Source organism: Schistocerca serialis, chromosome 3, assembly GCF_023864345.2.
Source record: "Schistocerca serialis cubense isolate TAMUIC-IGC-003099 chromosome 3, iqSchSeri2.2, whole genome shotgun sequence".
NCBI lineage: Eukaryota > Metazoa > Arthropoda > Insecta > Orthoptera > Acrididae > Schistocerca > Schistocerca serialis.
This window is the reverse complement of record NC_064640.1, coordinates 553,063,215-553,084,908: the sequence shown is the minus strand read 5'-3', so window position 1 is coordinate 553,084,908 and position 21,694 is coordinate 553,063,215. Positions and strand designations below refer to the sequence as shown.

General features: G+C 43.9%; 1 protein-coding gene across 2 annotated transcripts in view; it reads right to left on the bottom strand.

Annotated features, from left to right (window-relative positions):
- The window catches only part of LOC126470446 (1-acyl-sn-glycerol-3-phosphate acyltransferase alpha-like), a 790,262-nt gene extending 773,505 nt beyond the window's left edge, over window positions 1-16,757 (bottom strand). The window contains exon 1 of one of the 2 annotated variants that reach the window (XM_050098282.1): window positions 16,689-16,757. The gene's annotated coding sequence lies outside the window, so the exon portion shown is untranslated. The remainder of the gene's footprint in view (window positions 1-16,688) is intronic. The other variant, XM_050098283.1, reaches the window with a different exon arrangement.
- Between the last annotated feature and the right edge of the window lie 4,937 nt (window positions 16,758-21,694).

Here is a 21,694-nt window from a genome sequence, read left to right as displayed (position 1 = left end):
TTGCTCAGGCAGCGAAGGGCATTGAGGTGCTGCCAGCACTTCCGCTTAAGCTGTCGAAGGTGAGGAAGCCAAGTCAATCGGGCCTCGAAAACCAGTCCTAAAAATCGACGTGTCTCCACTACAATGAGTGGATCGTCATTAAGGTAAAGTTCTGGTTCCGGATGAATGGTACGACGCCGACAGAAGTGCATAACACACGACTTTGCGGCCGAAAACTGGAAACCGTGGTCTACAGCCCATGACTGCCCCTTGTGGATGGCTAGCTGTAGGTGGCTCTCAGCAACACCAATACTGGTGGCGCAGTACGAAATGCAGAAGTTGTCTGGATACAGAGAAGGTGAGACGGACGGCCACTAAAAACAGAGATACACTCAATACAGATCTCTGCGGGACCTCATTCTCCTGCCTATGTGGGGAACTATGTGAAGCACCAACTTGCACACGGAAAGTACGAAGCGACAGGAAATTTTGGATAAAAATCGGGAACGGGCCTCAGAGACCCCACTTGTATAATGTGCCAAGGACATGATGTCGCTAGGTGGTGTATAAGCTTTTCGTAAATAAAAAAAGACGGCAACCAGGTGTTGGCGTCTGGATAAGGCTGTTCGGATGGCAGACTCGAGGGACACAAGATTGTCAGTGGTAGAGTGATCCTAGGGGAAGCCGCCCTGACATGGAGCCAGTAGGCCACCTGACTCTAGGATCCAACCCAACTGCCAAAACACTATACGTTCTAGCAGCTTACAAAGAACGTTGGTTAGGCTGATGGGCCGATAGCTATCCACATCAAGCGGGTTTTTACCAGGTTTGGTCACCGAAATGATGGTGCTCTCACGCCATTGCGATGGAAAGACGCCATCGCAGCATATCCAGTTGAAGATGACGAGGAGATGTCGCCTGTAGTCAGATGAGAGATGTTTAATCATCTGACTGTGTATCTGATCTGGCCCAGGAGCAGTGTTGGGGCCATGTGCAAGGGCACTGAGGATCTCCCACTATGTAAATGGGGCGTTATAGGATTCACTGGGGCGTGCAGTGAACGAGAGGACTTTCCCTTCCAGCCGCTGTTTGAGAGTGCGAAAGGCTGTGGGTAATTTTCTGATGCAGAGGCTCGAGCATAGTGCTCAGCAAAGAGCTTGGAAATCGCGATTGCGTCGGTAGATAACACGCCATTTATGTTAACACCGGGAACACCTGGTACCGGAAAACGCATCTGATCCTTGCCCAGACTTGGTAAGGTGACGTATGGCACCCAATGGTCGAGACGTATGTCTCCCAACACTCCTGCTTCCGTCGATTGATAAGTTGGCGAATGTGGGGCATGTTGTTGTTGTGGTCTTCAGTCCTGAGACTGGTTTGATGCAGCTCTCCATGCTACTCTATCCTGTGCAAGCTTTTTCATCTCCCAGTACCTACTGCAACCTACATCCTTCTGAATCTGCTTAGTGTATTCATCTCGTGGTCTCCCTCTACGATTTTTACCCTCCACGCTGCCCTCCAATACTAAATTGGTGATCCCTTGATGCCTCAGAACATGCCCTACCAACCGATCCCTTCTTCTGGTCAAGTTGTGCCACAAACTTCTCTTCTCCCCAATCCTATTCAATACTTCCTCATTAGTTACATGATCTACCCATCTAATCTTCAGCATTCTTCTGTAGCACCACATTTCGAAAGCTTCTATTCTCTTCTTGTCTAAACTATTTATCGTCCATGTTTCACTTCCATACATGGCTACACTCCATACGAATACTTTCAGAAATGACTTCCTGACACTTAAATCAATACTGGATGTTAACAAATTTCTCTTCTTCAGAAACGCTTTCCTTGCCATTGCCAGTCTACATTTTATATCCTCTCTACTTCGACCATCATCAGTTATTTTGCTCCCCAAATAGCAAAACTCCTTTACTACTTTAAGTGCCTCATTTCCTAATCTAATTCCCTCAGCATCACCCGACTTAATTAGACTACATTCCATTATCCTTGTTTTGCTTTTGTTGATGTTCATCTTATATCCTCCTTTCAAGACACTGTCCATTCCATTCAACTGCTCTTCCAAGTCCTTTGCTGTCTCTGACAGAATTACAATGTCATCGGCGAACCTCAAAGTTTTTATTTCTTCTCCATGGATTTTAATACCCACTCCGAATTTTTCTTTTGTTTCCTTTACTGCTTGCTCAATATACAGATTGAACAACATCGGGGAGAGGCTACAACCCTGTCTTACTCCCTTCCCAACCACTGCTTCCCTTTCATGTCCCTCGACTCTTATAACTGCCATCTGGTTTCTGTACAAATTGTAAATAGCCTTTCGCTCCCTGTATTTTACCCCTGCCACCTTCAGAATCTGAAAGAGAGTATTCCAGTCAACATTGTCAAAAGCTTTCTCTAAGTCTACAAATGCTAGAAACGTAGGTTTGCCTTTCCTTAATCTTTCTTCTAAGATAAGTCGTAAGGTCTGTATTGCCTCACGTGTTCCAGTGTTTCTACGGAATCCAAACTGATCTTCCCCGAGGTTGGCTTCTACTAGTTTTTCCATTCGTCTGTACAGAATTCGTGTTAGTATTTTGCAGCTGTGACTTATTAAGCTGATAGTTCGGTAATTTTCACATCTGTCAACACCTGCTTTCTTTGGGATTGGAATTATTATATTCTTCTTGAAGTCTGAGGGTATTTCGCCTGTTTCATACATGTTGCTCACCAGATGGTAGAGTTTTGTCAGGACTGGCTCTCCCACGGCCGTCAGTAGTTCCAATGGAATATTGTCTACTCCGGGGGCCTTGTTTCGACTCAGGTCTTTCAGTGCTCTGTCAAACTCTTCACGCAGTATCGTATCTCCCATTTCATCTTCATCTACATCCTCTTCCATTTCCATAATATTGTCCTCAAGTACATCGCCCTTGTATAGACCCTCTATATACTCCTTCCACCTTTCTGCTTTCCCTTCTTTGCTTAGCACTGGGTTTCCATCTGAGCTCTTGATATTCATACAAGTCGTTCTCTTATCTCCAAAGGTCTCTTTAATTTTCCTGTAGGCGGTATCTATCTTACCCCTAGTGAGATAGGCCTCTACATCCTTACATTTGTCCTCTAGCCATCCCTGCTTAGCCATTTTGCACTTCCTGTCGATCTCATTTTTGAGACGTTTGTATTCCTTTTTGCCTGTTTCACTTACTGCATTTTTATATTTTCTCCTTTCATCAATTAAATTCAATATTTCTTCTGTTACCCAAGGATTTCTACTAGCCCTCGTCTTTTTACCTACTTGATCCTCTGCTGCCATCACTACTTCATCCCTCAAAGCTACCCATTCTTCTTCTACTGTATTTATTTCCCCCATTCCTGTCAATTGCTCCCTTATGCTCTCCCTGAATCTCTGTACAACCTCTGGTTCTTTTAGTTTATCCAGGTCCCATCTCCTTAAATTCCCACCTTTTTGCAATTTCTTCAGTTTTAATCTACAGGTCATAACCAATAGATTGTGGTCAGAGTCCACATCTGCCCCTGGAAATGTCTTACAATTTAAAACCTGGTTCCTAAATCTCTGTCTTACCATTATATAATCTATCTGATACCTTTTAGTATCTCCAGGGTTCTTCCATGTATACAACCTTCTTTCATGATTCTTAAACCAAGTGTTAGTTATGATTATGTTGTGCTCTGTGCAAAATTCTACCAGGCGGCTTCCTCTTTCATTTCTGTCCCCCAATCCATATTCACCTACTATGTTTCCTTCTCTCCCTTTTCCTACACTCGAATTCCAGTCACCCATGACTATTAAATTTTCGTCTCTCTTCACAATCTGAATAATTTCTTTTATTTCATCATACATTTCTTCAATTTCTTCGTCATCTGCAGAGCTAGTTGGCATATAAACTTGTACTACTGTAGTAGGTGTGGGCTTCGTATCTATCTTGGCCACAATAATGCGTTCACTATGCTGTTTGTAGTAGCTTACCCGCATTCCTATTTTCCTATTCATTATTAAACCTACTCCTGCATTCCCCCTATTTGATTTTGTGTTTATAACCCTGTAGTCACCTGACCAGAAGTCTTGTTCCTCCTGCCACCGAACTTCACTAATTCCCACTATATCTAACTTCAACCTATCCATTTCCCTTTTTAAATTTTCTAACCTACCTGCCCGATTAAGGGATCTGACATTCCACGCTCCGATCCGTAGAACACCAGTTTTCTTTCTCCTGATAACGACATCCTCTTGAGTAGTCCCCGCCCGGAGATCCGAATGGGGGACTATTTTACCTCCGGAATATTTTACCCAAGAGGACGCCATCATCATTTAATGATACAGTAAAGCTGCATGCCCTCGGGAAAAATTACGGCTGTAGTTTCCCCTTGCTTTCAGCCGTTCGCAGTACCAGCACAGCAAGGCCGTTTTGGTTATTGTTACAAGGCCAGATCAGTCAATCATCCAGACTGTTGCCCTTGCAACTACTGAAAAGGCTGCTGCCCCTCTTCAGGAACCACACGTTTGTCTGGCCTCTCAACAGATACCCCTCCGTTGTGGTTGCACCTACGGTACGGCTATCTGTATCGCTGAGGCACGCAAGCCTCCCCACCAACGGCAAGGTCCATGGTTCATGGGGGGGGGGGGGGGGGGATGTGGGGCACAGAGCCGTTTAAAGGCTATGGAATGCTCTAGGGAAGGGTGCCGCTTATGCCACTGTAGAGCTCGCCGACGCTCCTTAATTGCTTCAGCGACCTCCGGCGACCACCAAGGGACTGCATTCCGCCAGGAGCACACTAAAGAGCGAGGGATCGCGTTTTCTGCTGCAGAAAGGATTGTTGTAGTCACCTACTCAACCATCACATCGATGTTCCCGTGTAGGGGAGATTCAACGGTGACTTCAGAGATGTACGTTTAAAGGCAATTCGGGCAGGCGACCGTGTGCCTGACGCCGGGGCAGTGACAGGAAGATGGAGAAGTGGTCTTTACCAAACGGGTCATCATGTACTCTCCAGTGGATAGATCGGAGAAGTCCTGGGCTGCAAATTCATAAATCAATGGCCGAGTAACTACCATGAGACATACTGAAATGTGTGGCGGCCCCAGTATTTAAGAGGCAGAGGTCGAACTGAGACAGTAAAGTTTCGACATCTTTGCCTCAGCCAGTAAGCACGGTGCCACCCCACAAGGGGTTATGAGCGTAAAAATCTCCCAAAAGTAGGAAAAGTTTAGGAAGTTGATCAATCAGTGCAGCTAATACTTTCAGGGGTACTGCACCATCTGGAGGAAAACATACATTGCAGATAGTTATTTCCTGCGTCGTCCTTATTCTGACTGCCACAGCTTCAAGAGTGCTTTCAAGGGGCACTGTTTCACTACAGACCGAGTTTAGGACACGAACAAAAACTCCACCTGACACTCGATTACAGTCGCTACGGTTCTTGTAATATCCCTTATAGCCGCAGAGAGCAGGGGTCCACATTGCCAAAAACTAGGTTTTCTGGAAGGCGATGCAGAAATCAGGTGTAAAGCTTAACACTTGCCATGGCTCAGCCAGGCAGTGGAAAAAACAGCCGCAATTCCACTGGAGGAAGACGTCATCGTGAGGCTGGAAAGGCATGGAACAATTCAATGAGGCAGTTTACGCCTCAGGGTCACCTGCTGCCACCGACTTATTGCCTGAGCAGCCTATATCCATTGTGTCTGAGGGTCAGGCGACATGTAGGTCCTCAGTGGACCCCAGACTCTCCACCTCATCTGCAGACACAGTGCTTGTAAGTAGCGGTAGTGTGGGTACCACTGCAATGCCCTTGGCCTTGGGGACCTTCTTTTTGGATTTCTTTCACTGCTCCTTGGGTTTCCCTGGCTGGGAGGACTTCACTGATTCAGTCTCCGGGACCGAGGATGAACGTGAAGGCCTACAACCAGCTGCTTTTGGGGTCTTCAGAAACTGGTGGGTGCCATCTTTCCAACTAGCAGAAACCTGGGAAGGGGTTGACCCAAGGGACCCCTTCCTAGGGAGAGGAGGCGAAGAATGCTTACGTTTATCCGGCTCAGAAGTGGGGACTGATATCCCCGATGGTTGGGAGGGGGGGGGGGGGGTGTTGCTCCCAACGTAGGTGGTGCAGGAGCAACAGGAAGGGAACTGCCCCATCAAGGGGGCAGTTGTAGTCTTCTGGCTCTGAGAGGTGACTGGGTTGGTGGAGCTGATGGGGCTAGAATTGTTGTAGTGTTGCGCTATTCATCTGTGTCTTCGGTGGCTCAGATGGATAGAGCGTCTGCCATGTAAGCAGGAGATCCTGGGTTCGAGTCCCGGTCGGGGCGCACACTTTCAGCTGTCCCCATCGAGGTATACCGACAATACCTTTCGGCAGCTGAGGGTTTCAATTAATTATCATTTGTTCTAGAGAAGCTGCACGGTCATCAACGGTATCTGTTCTTTCGGGAACAATTACTATCTTCATATACATTTAAAGGCTACCCTGCCATTGACCATTGTCTGTGCGAATGCGCAGAGGTTACCCGAACTCTTACGGTAATCGTCACATTAGTTGGAGCGAGTAATGAGTGGATGGGCAAATATCTATTAGGATGGGAATGTGGGTCTCACGGGGAGCGTGCAAGGGCTAAGTCCCTGTAGTCGCGCTATTCATCTGTGTCCTCGGTGGCTCAGATGGATCGCGCTTCTGCCATGTAAGCAGGAAATCCCGGGTTCGAGTCCCGGTCGGGGCACACATTTTCAGCTGTCCCCATCGAGGTATATCAACAACACCTGTCGGCAGCTGACGGTTTCAATTAATTATAATTTAAAATAAATAGCTTTTGTATGTCTTTGCAGTGAGGCTGTCGATGGAGCGAAATACAGAAAGAATGAGATGCGTTGGAATGTAGTATCTGCAGACCACTACTTTGATCCCACTCTAACAGTCAAGCTGCCTCGTAGTGACTTGTGAATCTTATGTTGGCTATATTAAATTGTTAGATGCGTTTCTCTCATCGACTGCTGTTGTTCTGTGCTTGAATATTTTGCTTCACACCTACAGTTACTCGATATTTTTCTAAAATGTTTACAATGAGCGATGTTGCAGGTTTGGTACGATTAGGATAGGTTGTAGCGTGCCGCAGGTTGTGTTTTGCCGACATTCGCCATTTACGAAAACCGTATACGTTTTTGTACTGCCACGCATACTGTAAAGGCCTGAATAGCTCCACGACCACTTTGTCTGATCATTACAACAACGGAGCATTGACTGACCGATTTCAAGGGCACAGGCAAACACCATACCTGAGTCACGTGTTTGCTTACATTTGGCACAGTAGATCAAATAATTGTGGGACCTCTACTTCTGATTCCATCTCTAATGACCTCGATGACGTTAAACTCTGATATTCCTTCCTTTTTTTCTGCTCTTGATGACGAACAGTGTTTTGGGGCCCTGTTATTTTTTACTGATCGTGTTTCAACCATAGTATTTTGTTGAAGTCGTCTTGTAAGTCTCTGTCTAGTGCCGTAAAATGAATCGGTTTCATAATTCGAAAACTATAAGTGCTAGAATTTACTTGCTTAAGTCAAGAAATTTGCCACACTGTCCACTTGTTCTAGATATATTTGGGGTGCCTCGCCTTGGCTGCTTCACCTGTATCATGAAACCAGCTTATTTCGAGCCTGAATGACATTTTATTGCCCATCATTGTGACCACATGCTTTCTCACTGGGTATCTGTGCCGTTAACATCACAGCCACCCGATGATTGCTATCTGAATGAACTAAATTTGCCTGCAAGACACAAAGCATTCAAAGGTGTGCATTTGTAACGTACAATCTTCGATGCTTTCTCTCACAAGAAGTCATGGCATTTGGTGCGTATATGACTGTAAAAAGGGGAGAAACTGCTTAAACAGTTGGAAGGTATATTCAGAAAAAAAAATGTTTCAGCGTTACACACTAGGCAATCTAAAACTACTTTGTAATTGTGGCGGCACCATTCGTCTGATTATTCATTCCTTCGGAGTAAATTTACCGAACTGTCTCAGATATTAGCAACTAATTAGTGTTTACTTTAATATTTTACTATTTTTCACTCCAAACGAACAATTATGTTAGCCGATGCCCAATTTTGAGTCGCGATTGGAAAATAGTAACGCCAGTATGACGTGCAGCGATCAATAGCTGCAGCTTCAAAAGTTTGTGTCCACACACATTTAAGAGGCTAGCATGTCTGTAGTGAAGGGCACATACTCTCCGCAGGTTATTTTCGATGTGTGACGGAGGTTATTACGCAAAATACGCTACTAATCTGAAATCTTAATTTCTATGAGAGCACTGAGAGAAGATTCAATAGATTAGGAAGTAATTTTGGCGACAGATTTAAAGAGAAAAAATTAGTTTTGGTCTTTCGTCAAGTCAGCAAATGGATCATAGTCTTCTACAATCACTCGGTGAACATGTTGGACCGAAAAATGAAGGAGAAGTCCGAAATACGACATTCGATATTCCTAAATTATTTCCCTGCGGATGATAGTATTACAATTTCTCCCTTGAATAATCACACGAACAACGAAATGACACATGAAGGACTGCGGGAGATATAAACAACTGAAATCGCGTAACAGTGAAAAGGCCGCTGAATATGATGAGATATATGTGCGATTCTATCTCAATTACGCGAAATAGCTTGCGCCCCTTCCAGCTGCAGTTCATGGTAGGTACGTGGAGGAACGACTGGAAAAGGGGCCGGCCGCTGTGGCCCAGCGGTTCTAGGCACTACAGTCTGGAACAGAGCGACCGCTACGGTCGCAGGTTCGAATCGTGCCTCGGGCATGGATGTGTGTGATGTCCTTAGGTTTGTTAGGTTTAAGTAGTTCTAAGTTCTAGGGGACTTATGAGCTCAGATGTTAAGTCCCATAGTGCTCAGAGCCTTTCGAACCATTTGGAAAGGGGCATGATATTCCCGTTCTCAAAAAATGTTCAAATGTGTGTGAAATCTTATGGGATTTAACTGCTAAGGTCATCAGTCCCTAAGCTTACACACTACTTAATCTAAATTATCCTAAGGACAAACACACACACACACACACACACACACACACACACACACACACACACACACACACACACACACACGCCCGAGGGAGGACTCGAACCTCCGCCGGGACCAGTAGCACAGTCCATGACTGCAGCGCCTAAGATCGCTCGGCTAATCCCGCGCGGCTTCCCGTTCTCCTGAAGGGTCTTCGGATGCCTATATTACAGACGTCAGTGTCTTGGAACAAGTTGTATTCTCGTATTCTGTTACTTTTTTGGACAACGAACATCTGCAGGAATCAAGTATCCCACACACAGCGATCCCCCGAAACTCAACTCGCTCTGTTCGCGCAGATCTACAAGGCAGCAAACACCGGCGCCCAGGCTAATGCCAACTTCCTTGTCTTCCAGAAGGAATGCGATTAAACTCTGCCCTGTCACCTAGTGAACAAAATATGAACTTAAGGAATGTCAGGCTAGCTTTGAGACTCGATTCAGGATTTCATAATATGATGCCTGCGGATGATGATGATGTACTATACAGACAAGTCGCAACGCCAGAAAATTACAGTGAAATGTAATAACCCCTGCAGAGGTTCGGTGATTTGTGCAGACACAGGCAGTTGATCTTCGGAAATTTAACATATTGAGTATAAATAAGAGGAAAGACCCGTTGTTCTACTATCCTATTGTCAATAATAACAGTAAAATATTTGGAATAACTGTCACTGGCGACGTAAAATGGAACGAAGAAATACAAACAGTTCGAAAAAAAATTACAGGTCGTGATTTGTTGGAGAATCGTCAGAAAAAGTAAGTGCCTCACAAATCAGGTAACTTACAAAACGATCGTAGAACGAATTTTTGGGTATTGCTCATCAATGTGGGTGTTTCAGTGGGTATAATCAAATATAAGAGACCGAGAACATCCAAAGAAATGTGGCACGGTTGATCGCGGATCCGTTTCGTTTAGTAAGCTCGATCGTTTCGGAGATGCTCGTCGAACTCCACTGGTTGACGCGACAACAGAGGTGTCGTATTACGGAGAAGGCTGCTATTAAAATTCGAAGAGTGTACGTTCCAAAAACAGTCAGGCAACACATCGCCTCACACATGCAGTCCAGTTCGCGCACAATTCAATACCCTGTGACGCTGAAGCACTTCATTACTCTCATAACGTTTCTCCAAAAATTAACGTACGTGGACACTTTTCCCCCTGTCAAACAGTAAAGCAAATGTCACCATCTTTTCGCAGTTATGCATCTTTCCATTTTCATTTCCTCACCAGTCATGACACCGAGCGAGGTGGCGCAGTGGTAGCACACTGGACTCGCATTCGGGAGGACGACGGTTCAATCCCGCGTCCGACCATCCTGATTTAGGTTTTCCGTGATTTCCCTAAATCGCTCCAGGCAAATGCTGGGATGGTTCCTTTGAAAGGGCACGGCCGACTTCCTTCCCCATCCTTCCCTAATCCGATGAGACCGATGACCTCGCTGTTTGGTCTCTTCCTCCAAACAATCCATCCATCCATCCATCCATCCACCAGTCATGACACTTTCTTTTCCACTACCTTCATTGTGTTTTATCATGTTACTCTTCCACCCTTGCTTCTCAGGTCTACTTCTGCTAGCGCTCGCAGTTTAAATGTCTTCCTGTAATATCTACATCTACATATCCTCTGCTAGCCACCAAGCGGTGTGTGGCGGAGGGCACTATTCGCGACAAAGTCATATCCCCCTTCCCTTTGTTCCACTCGCGGATCGAACGAGGAAAAACGATTGTCTGAACGCCTCAGTACGAGCTCTAGTTTCCCTTATCTTCGAATGGTGATCAGTGCGCGATTTGAAAGTTGGTGGTAATAATATATGCTCTCCATTCTCGGCGAAGATCGGATTTTGGAATTTAGTGAGCAGCCCCTTCCGTTTAGTGCGTCGTTTATCTACAAGTGTGTCCCACGTCAAACTTTCTATGAGATTTGTTAACGCCCTCGAGACGGCTAAATGTACCAGTCACGAATCTTGCCTCTCTACTTTGGACCTTCTCAGTCTCTTGAATCAGACCCAACAGGTAAGAGTCCCATACAGACGAACAATACTCTGACTGGACGAACTAACGTATTGTAAGCAATTTCCTTTATTGAAGGACTGCATCGCTTCAGGATTCTACAAATAAACCGCAATCTAGAGTTCGCCTTACCCGTTACTTGTGTATTTGCTGTTGTATTTATCATGAACGAACGCAAAATAATGTTCTTTCCTGCACTAGATGTTGTATTCTACATTGGATATAACTTATATCATGCTTCTGTAATGTATTTTTTTGTTAATACATACAGTACCTAGTTATATGTAAGAGAGGACCTGATGACCCTGATCTTGCCGCGTTAAATCCATACACATAATAAAAATGGAAGAACGCAGGTATATTCCACAACTCCTCCTAAACTAGTGCATCAGTTTCAACCAGACGTGCCACACACATCACTGTCTGGGAAGAAGCACTGTGGAATAAGAAACACCTACCTACCAAAAGAGGAGGGAGTGGAGATGAAACAGAAATGTAGCCCAAGACGCGCAAATACCTCGACTTTATTCACTCAGTATTTGAGAATGAGGGCACTTAGTGACTTGCAACAAACTTTACACGTAATTTCAAACCCTTACAAAACTTTTTCTCGCTGGCAATCCCCACAAAATGATGAGAGGAATAAGTTTATAGGTTACTACATTTTCGCTCTTCATGCAATAATACTGCTGCATCAAGCACGATGTTTTAATTTATTACTTCTTTACTACAAAGTGCATTCGCGACACATTTCGCAGACAGTATTCACATATAAAAATGAATGTACTTGCAAAATTATATTGTAGGACACACAGTTCAGATGATTTGCCGTCATAAACACTGAGAGTCGTGAAAAACTGCTGCCTCGTGCATGACGTTTATAACTTGTTTTCTTCTTTACTTCTAACTCTATTCGTAACACATTTCGCAGGGAGTATCCACGTACGCCGCTGAATGTACTTACAAAATTATATCGTTGTATGACACATAGCTCAGGAGGTGTGATGTCAAAATCTTTGAGCTGCATGAAAACGAAACTGCAGAGCGAATTTCGCTAGAGGGGGGAAGTATGTTACATATACCTAAAACGTGGGAAAAGCCATGGGTAAAAAGCTCTTCCTAAAAGACTTGGTATACATACCACTTACTATTTGGAAGGAAATTGAGGGGTAAAAACCAGAAACCTCCCACAGGGATGGTGGTGATAACGTGCAGAGAAAAGGGGAGAGGCGGAGATGAACAGAGAGAAGCAAATGACTAACACAACTTGTGTGCGTTGATTGAGTAATGTTCAATAACTATAAATTTATTCACTGGCATTACCGGTTTTCTTTAAGCCTTTTAACTTCAATTTCGGTATTTTTCTCCTGTGTTTTCGTATCCATTCCTTTTGACGCCGAAAAGAACGGGCGAAGTCCTGTACAGTTCTATGTATTCTATAATGAATTCTTTTTTTCACACCTCAACTCACCTTCTAACCAATAAAATAAAAAAGATATCAGGGAGGACACGAGAAGTAATTGCTATTGACTTTCAATTACGCGCCGACTCGGCATTCGCTTGCAGAACTCTACCAAAACCATGCTAAACTGTGACCTCAGCATCCATAATTCAAATCCATCGTGTTTGCAGACTTCATCTCCGCGTCCGTAAACGGGCCTTAGAGAATAACAACGAGAAATGGTGTAAGCTGATGCCAAATGTCACTGGATTCAGCAAATTTAGTTTGCGAGTGCACAGGCAGAATATAATGTATAAACACCTCACGTCACCAGTGGAGCGCAGCACACTCGATTTTTATGTTAAATCAGTAGGAGTACTCCATTAAATTACAGGCCCATATCGTTAACGTCGATATGCAGCAGGATTTTAGAACATATATTGTGTTCGAACATTATGAATTACCTCGAAGGAAACGGTCTATTGCCGGCCGAAGTGGCCGTGCGGTTAAAGGCGCTGCAGTCTGGAACCGCAAGACCGCTACGGTCGCAGGTTCGAATCCTGCCTCGGGCATGGATGTTTGTGATGTCCTTAGGTTAGTTAGATTTAACTAGTTCTAAGTTCTAGGGGACTAATGACCTCAGCAGTTGAGTCCCATAGTGCTCAGAGCCATTTGAACCATTTGAAACGGTCTATTGACACACTGTCAACATGGGTTTAGAACACATCGTTCCTGTGAAACACAACTTGCTATTTATTCACATGAGGTGCTGAGTGCTATTTTCAAGGGATTTCAGATCGATTCCGTATTCCTGGATTTCCGGAAGGCCTTTGACACTGTACCAAACAAGCGGCTCGTAGTAAAATTGCGTGCTTATGGAATATCGTCTCAGTTATGTGACTGGATTTGCGATTTCCTGTCAGAGAGGTCACAGTTCGTAGTAACTGACGGAAAGTCATCGAGTAAAGCAAAAGTGATTTCTGGCGTTCCCCAAGGTAGTGTTATAGGCCCTTTGCTGTTCCTTATCTATATAAACGATTTGGGAGACAATCTGAGCAGCCGTCTTCGGTTGTTTGCAGATGACGCTGTCGTTTATCGACTAATAAAGTCATCAGAAGATCAAAACAAACTGCAAAACGATTTAGAAAAAATATCGGAATGGTGCGAAAAGTGGCAGTTGACCCTAAATAACGAAAAGTGTGAGGTCATCCACATGAGAGCTAAAAGGAACTCGTTAAACTTCGGTTGCACGATAAATCAGTCTAATCTAAAAGCCGTAAATTCAACTAAATACTTAGGTATTACAATTACGAACAACTTAAATTGGAAAGAACTCATAGAAAATGTTGTGGGGAAGGCTAACCAAAGACTGCGTTTTATTGGCAGGACATTTAGAAAATGTAACAGATCTACTAAGGCGACTGCGTACACTACGCTTGTCCGTCCTCTTTTAGAATACTGCTGCGTGGTGTGGGATCCTTAGCAGGTAGGACTGACGGAGTACATCGAAAAGTTCAAAGAAAGGCAGCACTTTTTGTATTATCGCGAAACATGGGGGAGAGTGTCACAGAAATGATACAGGATTCGGGCTGGAAATCATTAAAAGAAAGGCGTTTTTCGTTGCGGCGGAATCTTCTCACGAAATTCCGATCACCAACTTTCTCCTCCGAATGCGAAAATATTTTGTTGACACCGACCCACATAGGGCGGAACGATCACCACGATAAAATAAGGGAAATCAGAGCTCGTACGGAAAGATATAGGTGTTCATTCTTTCCGCGCGCTATACGTGATTGGAATAATAGATAATTGTGAATGTGGTTCGATGAACCCTCTGCCAGGCACTTAAACGTGATTTCCAGAGTATCGATGTAGAAGTAGATTCTGGAGGTTCTCACACCCTAGGCTAGGTGCATTGAGTTACAAGCATTTTGTAATAACTTATCACTTATTTACTTACATACACAGTAAAATGTCAGAGGCAATGTCACTAAAAAAGTAAACATAAATGTTTATATACAAGGTATTACTACGAGTATCCATTTCCCATCTATGGAGCAGCAGCACTGCCAACTGCCAATAATAGGTGCTGGATTACAATACACCTTCAAGAAATTGTTGCGTAAATTCCTAATTAATTACATACCAAAAACAGTCGTATCTGTGTTAATATATTGTGTCCGGTAGAGCAAATAACTGCTTGTACACTTCCTCAATCTGGATGCTCTGGGAACACCATACTAGTTCCTGTAGCTAGCAAGAACTTACTGTTAAAGTACATTGTTGTTATCAAAAACGCGATGTACTATCTGTTTCTCAAATTCCTGATAACCAATAATGAGTCCTGTTACATCGAAAAACTCCGTTTCCTTAATGATACACTGACGTCAACACTGCAGCAATCTTCATTTGGTAAGTTACATTACATACTGAAAGCGGACTCAGATTCACTGCCTGGTGAATCATTGCCATGACGTACCGTACAGCGGAAACGTAAAATTGCTGTTCGACAACAAATTCCAGTTCTCTTTAGACTTTAACGCTGCATGAAATGCACGACAAAGCAGAGGAATAGCATGCTGCCCACTACAATGATTTCTACATATTTCACGCTTCATGTGTTGCGCTCAAAGTGCCATCTCTGGTTGACAGAGTTCCCACGCCCACTGGCAAACCACTTACAAGTAGTGATACGTCCCAGACATATTATGCATATAACCAGGTGCTAACAAATGAAACGCCAACTTAGGTTTCTCTACGATCACGTATTAGGTTGAATCCCCTGATTTGGAAAAAGTACAGTTTAGTGATGCATGTAAGCAACGGTGTGAACATCAATTATTTTCTGTTATTTCCGTCTTAAGCGTACTGCAATTTACGTCTGTTCAACGCCATAAGCGTTTCGCTTTTATTCATAAAGCAGTGCGTGCTCTGAAAATACAGAACGCATAATACGTTTCTACACTCTGCTATTTATAGATTAAAAACAATTTTCGCGTTTCAATTTGGTGTACAATTTACTTACAATTTACTTACTCTGTTTTACATGTTTACAAGTTGACACATATTCCTTGATGTTAGCAAAGGCCTTTGCGATTTTTTTATTTTTAGGAACCTGCAAATCCACAAAAAAATGTAGGTTAAAAAAAACGCAAAATCGCGAAGGGTAAAAGTAAAACCAAGTTTTTTCGATTCCAACCTATAACAACGAAGGAAAAACATGTCTACCTCAAAATATTTAAAAGAGAGCAATAAACATTAAGGAAATTGTACACTGTTTTTCATTTATAAGTAGCAGAATGTAACAGCATGTATTTACAGAAAGACTACTGCTGATGCTTTGTAAACAAAAGGGGAAAGCATGTGATGTAAAACACACTCAAATGAAGTGTGCTTAAGATAAAAAGAAAAAAAATAACTGTTGCACAACAGATACCGCGGAAGATTGTTATGGAATCAAAATGGTGTGAAGCTTGCATTTTTCATAATTGATATAGGATATATGCACTTAAAATGCAAAGTAATACTCGTCAAAGATTTGTTTATCATACAGCTTTCCTGAATATACGCTGCAGTTTTAATTACTTATTTAAAAAAAGCTATAACTTAAATTGAAGCCCGTTTTTGTATGCACATTCATTATGTTCATAACCCATAATGAAATTGTCAGTGCCGGCCGAAGTGGCCGTGCGGTTAAAGGCGCTGCAGTCTGGAACCGCAAGACCGCTACGGTCGCAGGTTCCAATCCTGCCTCGGGCATGGATGTTTGTGATGTCCTTAGGTTAGTTAGGTTTAACTAGTTCTAAGTTCTAGGGGACTAATGACCTCAGCAGTTGAGTCCCATAGTGCTCAGAGCCATTTGAACCATTTTTGAAATTGTCAGTTTCCAACCTAACCCAGACCTCGGGCTACGCCATAGATCGGACTGTCACAACAAACAAGATTTTGAAAGTGAGGGGTGGGGGGGGGGGGGGCACTATCACACTCTCACTGTGGAACTTACACTACTATACCGAATTTTTTTTTAATGGCTTTGTTATCCAATTGATAGACGATAATGCACTAGGGTAGTCATCCCTCGAATGTAAAATGGGTGATTTGATTTTACTGACAGCGTTTTGTGATCACAAATAAATTGGAACTCGAGATTGTCGCCAGAGAGGGAAAGCGCTGCAAGTACTTACGCGTGGCGACGGGGACCAGGCAGACAGCAGCAACGTCGCCTCCACGACCTTCCCGTAGCGAGCGCAGCGCGGTACTGCCTGAGAGGCGCGCCTTCCTCGCGACGAACCTTTGCCGCGCATGCGCAACAGCTAGTAAACAAAGCTGTCGCGGGCGCTCCCAGGCCGTGCCTTGCCGGACGCTGGACGTTCTCGCTCGCAGATTCGGTTCGGATTGCTCCACAAGTGGCAGAGGAAACTACTAGAATGGGCTGTAGGTATCATGCGCAGCTGTGCTGAGGGTCGTGGTGTCACTGCTGACTCTCTCGCCTCATCGCATCGCATTGTAGCTAATAAGCACACCACGTACACATTTTAAACCCATGCAAATTATAAATACCGTAGGGAGTTTTCATGTTATACTGCATTATTAGTATTGTTATTAACTAACTTGCTAATTAAAAACACATTTACCTTTGTTTAAACTTTTCCTCTGTATTCTCTGTATGTTTAACAAATATATAAAATATTGTTTGTTTCCTAAAAGTTATCTAGGCTATTTTTCCTGTGGTCAGCGAAATGCTAGCACATAGCCTTCGACGGGACGTCAACGCCTTTCACCAACTCGGGGGGCGCTACTTTTATTTGCTGTGAGAACAGGCTGACATAGGCTTAGATCATTTATACCTGTGGTACGGAGAAAACCCAATAATGCCATTCTAAACTCTTTGAACAGAAAATTTTAATTTTTCAAATTTTACTTCTCAGTATTATTTATACACTGCGTACAAATATGTTATTATTCGACCACAATAGTATTGCACTTGGGAGTGAGGGCGTTCCGGTCGACTTGGCGCGAGTTTCTATCGCGATATTTCACGAGGACATCTTGAATTATTTGACAGCATATGCGCAACTGCCTTGAAATCATTCACAGTGCGATTTGCTTTCCTTAGTTACCACTGTACTTGTTTATTGTAACGTCACAGCGCGTTACCGATAACGGCCATGGGGGCAAAGTGCAATAATAGCGCTGTCCGTCACTACCACATTGTTTGTTTTCGTAGTTAATGTTTCCCCTACTTGTAGTTTCTTCATTAGTTGGTAAGATTTACATGTAAAATCTATTATACTTCTTTAAAGTAACTTCGCTTTTGTGCCCGAATTTTTCTCTCATTGCCGGATGCGGTGGGCGAGCGGTTCTAGGCGCTACAGTCTTGAACCGCGCGACCGCTACGCTCGCAGGTTCGAATCCTGCCTCGGGCATGGATGTGTGTTATGTCCTTAGGTTAGTTAGGTTTAAGCAGTTCTAGGGGACTGATGACCTCAGAAGTTAAGTCCCGTAGTGCTTAGAGCCATCTTTTCTCTCATTGTTAGGCCGAACACTACCCTGTAAACCGATTCTGGTGTCTAGGAGATAAATTATCGGAACATCAGGTTTCAGCGTTTCGGAGGAAGTTTCAACAGTTCACTTTTCAAATCCCTTTCATAACACAGTCCTAATCAATAAAATGTATGTGATGTCCTTAAGTTAGTTAGGTTTAACTAGTTCTAAGTTCTAGGGGACTGATGACCTCAGATGTTAAGTCCCATAGTGCTCAGAGCCATTTGAACCATTTGAACCAATAAAATGTATTGTGCACACAGAAGCATTGGCAACTGAAAACGAATCGGCACCTTTACAAGCTTTTATACATTTTTGTTATTTCTCATTGTTCTTAGTAAATATATGAAACCTAATTCTCAAAATTTTTAGTTATCTGTGGGGTTTAGTACAACTCACGATCGCAAAGTAAATCACTGTTTATGTAAATTGAAGGGGGAGGGGGAGAAAGGAAAAGAAAGGGAAGGAGCTAATGATATCAGCTGCATCGGGACGACTAGACACTTGCGTTAACCACTGCGCCACTAAGACACAGTGTTTACTACAAGTGCTCGAACTGTCTTAGCACCATCTCCGGTCGACTCACATTCCCACCTAGCGCCGCGTATCTGCAGTCACCGTACCTGTCCTCCATGCTCGCTAGTTTTAGATTCCAGCTGGAGGTCGAACGTAAATGACTATCCGTACTGAAGGCTGTCGATTCATTTCCCATCGAGGCGAATCAATTACATGAATGCATACATGTAAACCAATCAAAATATACACTCAGGACCGCTAAATACACAGTCAACAGATGTAAAACTCAGTTGCTCACAAAAACAACCTGGTATTCACTCAAAAATATACAGACAACACAGTGGAGGGCTACTGAGCACTGACAAAGGAAACTCCCCATCGCACCCCCCACAGACTTAGTGGTAAGCATCTTACCAGTGGATAGCCTGTCAAAAGCTGAACACAGGCAGAGCATGAAAACAGGAAGAAGGTTTACTGAACTGTGAAAAAAGAAGCAAAATAGTGACAGTGAACGATCCACGCTCAAGATGTGCAACATCGAGCGAATTTCAACAACCGGCGTCGTCGTTATGTGGTCACGATGTTGGGCTGTGAACATATATATTCCAGTTTCTTTGGCTCGTCAGTATATACAGGGTGTTACAAAAAGGTACAGCCAAACTTTCAGGAAACATTCCTCACACACAAATAAAGAAAAGATGTTATGTGGACATGTGTCCAGAAACGCTTAATTTCCATGTTAGAGCTCATTTTAGCTTCGTCAGTATGTACTGCACTTCCTCGATTCACCACCAGTCGGCCCAATTGAAGGAAGGTAATGTTGACTTCTGTGCTTGTGTTGACATGCGACTCATTGCTCTACGGTACTATCATCAAGCACATCAGTACGTAGCAACAACAGGTTAGTGTTCATCACGAACGTGATTTTGCAGTCAGTTCAATGTTTACAAATGCGGGGTTGGCAGATGCCCATTTGATGTTTGGATTAGCACGGGGCAATAGTCGTGGCGCGGTACGTTTGTATCGAGACAGATTTCAAGAATGAAGGTGTCCCGACAGGAAGACGTTCGAAGCAATTGATCGGCGTCTTAGGGAGCAAGGAACATTCCAGCCTATGACTCGCGACTGGGGAAGACCTAGAACGACGAGGACACCTGCAATGGACGAGGCAATTCTTCGTGCAGTTGACGATAACCCTAATGTCAGCGTCAGAGAAGTTGCTGCTGTACAAGGTAACGTTGAGCACGTCACTGTATAGAGAGTGCTACGGGAGAACCAGTTGTTTCCGTACCATGTACAGCGTGTGCAGGCACTATCAGCAGCTGATTGGCCTCCACGGGTACACTTCTGCGAATGGTTCATCCAACAATGTGCCAATCCTCATTTCAGTGCAAATGTTCTCTTTACGGATGAGGCTTCATCCCAACGTGATCAAATTGTAAGTTTTCACAATCAACATGTGTGGGCTGACGAGAATCCGCACGCAATTGTGCAATCATGTCATCAACACAGATTTTCTGTGAACGTTTGGGCAGGCATTGTTGGTGATGTCTTGATTGGGCCTCATGTTCTTTCACCTATGCTCAATGGAGCACGTTATCATGATTTCATACGGGATACTCTACCTGTGCTGCTAGAACATGTGCCTTTACAAGTACGACACAATATGTGGTTCATGCACGATGGAGCTCCTGCACATTTCAGTTGAAGTGTTCGTACGCTACTCAACAACTGATTCGGTGACCGATGGATTGGTAGAGGCGGACGAATTCCATGGCCTCCACGCTCTCCTGACCTCAACCCTCTTGACTTTCATTTATGGGGGCATTTGAAAGCTCTTGTCTACGCAACCCCGGTACCAAATGTAGAGACTCTTCGTGCTCGTATTGTGGACGGCTGTGATACAATACGCCATTCTCCAGGGCTGCATCAGCGCATCAAGGATTCCATGCGACGGAGGGTGGATGCATGTATCCTCGCTAACGGAGGACATTGTGAACATTTCCTGTAACAAAGTGTTTGCAGTCACGCTGGTACGTTCTGTTGCAATGTGTTTCCATTCCATGATTAGTGTGATTTGAAGAGAAGTAATAAAATGAGCTCTAACATGGAAAGTAAGCGTTTCCGGACACATGTCCAATTAACATATTTTCTTTCTTTGTGAGTGAGGAATGTTTCCTGAAAGTTTGGCCGTACCTTTTTGTAACACCCGGTATATACTGAAGAGCCATAGGAGCTGGTACATCTGCCTATTATCGTGTAGGGGTCCCGCGAGCACTCAGAAGTGCCCCAACACGAAGTGGCATGGACTCGACTGATGTCGGAAGTAATGCTGGAGGGAATTGATACTATGAGTCCTGCAGGGCTGTCCATAATCCGTAAGAGTACAAGGAGTGGAGATCTCTTATGAACAGCAAGTTGCAAGGCATCCAAGGTATGCTCAATAATGTCCCTGTCTGGCGAGTTCGGTGGCCAGTGGAAATGTTTAAACCCAGAAGAATGTTCCTGGAACCACTTTGTAGCAATTCTGGACGTGAGGGGTGTCGCATTCTCCTGCTGGAATTTGCGAAGTCCGTCGGAATGCAGAATAGTCATGAATGAATGGAGGTGATCACACAGGACGCTTACGTAGGTATTGAAACTTCCCTTTGAACAATTTATACACGACTGTGCTCAAACTGACACACAATATTTTGTTAGCGCAACGCAATCTGACTTTCAAAATTCCCTACAAAAGAATGGCCCTGACTAACATTAAACTATACCTTTCACAAATCACTTACCTCACAAAAATCTTCGCTGCTCAAGCTACTGCAATACAGCGAGCGCCACTACTGCCAGCTAAATAAAAGATTCAAACTATGGAAGGCACTAACTACTGATAGGGATAGTTAGCAAATGAAAGATATTAATAGAGAACAAACAATGTATTTACCTTGATATCATCATATATAAATATAGCAGTTCATGACAAATTTCAAAACTCCGCCCTCTCTCTCCCCACATCCACCACTGCTGGCGGCTCACCTCCAACTGCGCAACGCTACACGCTGTTCACATCCAGCTGCCTAACACTACAATGGCGAGTATTACAACAATGCAAAGCAGCCACAGACTGCACACAGCACAG